This window comes from Rhinopithecus roxellana, chromosome 7, assembly GCF_007565055.1.
Source record: "Rhinopithecus roxellana isolate Shanxi Qingling chromosome 7, ASM756505v1, whole genome shotgun sequence".
In the NCBI taxonomy this organism is placed as follows: domain Eukaryota; kingdom Metazoa; phylum Chordata; class Mammalia; order Primates; family Cercopithecidae; genus Rhinopithecus; species Rhinopithecus roxellana.
In genome coordinates this window covers 49,210,062-49,211,143 of record NC_044555.1, presented here as the reverse complement: position 1 = coordinate 49,211,143, position 1,082 = coordinate 49,210,062, and positions in this window count along the sequence as shown.

Genomic DNA, 1,082 nt, shown 5'->3' with positions numbered 1-1,082 from the left:
GTAATTTTCCAAGTGTGGTCCACAAACTCTCTACATCAGAATTGCACAGGCTGCTTCTTAAAAATGCAGATTCCCAGACATATTAATCTCTGTAGTAGGGCCTGTGAATCTGCATTTTAATTTGCTCCCTTGGTGATTCTGATGCATTATAATGTTCAGGAACCACTGGGAAGCAGCTATACATTCCTGTATTAAGAAAATGAATGTGGCCAGGTGCAGTGGCTCATGCCTGTAGTCCTAGCTACTTGAGAGGCTGAGGTGGGAAGATTGCTTGATTCCAGAACTTCAAGGTTATGGTGAGCTATGATCGTGCCACTGCACTCCAGCCTGGGCGACAGAGTGAAGCTCTGTCTCTAAAAAAAGAATGTGAATGCACATGCATGTGCATACGTGCATGTGTGTGTGTGTGTGTGTGTGTGTTGGGGGGTTGTACTTAGTAGCTAAGTAGGAGATTAGGTATTGGGGCACCAAAATTGTGAAATACTTCTTTCCAACCTTTTTCATAAGTTAAAACACTGCTCTTCCTAAGGCAAAAATCTCTGGAGCTCAGCTACCCCAGGCCTCTGCCCCAGGGCTGAAGGGATCAATATCTGGGTACACCTGTAATCCATTTAGGGCATGTTGGTTGGGAAGCTCTGCTGTTGGCCATACAAAATTGTATGGACTTTATCCAGTAGGAAATGAGGATCCACTGAAAGGTTTTGCGTAGAAAATTATTTGAATTGATTTGTCATTTGGAAAAATTATTCTGTTTACAGAAGGAGATTGGGTTAGAATGGGGCAAGATTAAAGATAGAGAGATTAGTTAGAAGAGGATTTAAATAGCCAAGTTCTGGTCGGGCACAGTGACTCATGCCTGTAATCCCAGCACTTTGGGAGGCCGAGGCAGATGGATCACCTGAGGTCAGGAGTTCAAGACCAGCCTGGTCATCATGGCGAAACTACTAAAAATACAAAAAATTAGCTGGGCGTGGTGGCTTGTGCCTGTAGTCCCAGCTACTTGGGAGGCTAAGACACAAGAATCACTTCAACCCAGGAGGCAGAGGCTGCAGTGAGCTGAGATTGCACCACTGTACTCCAAC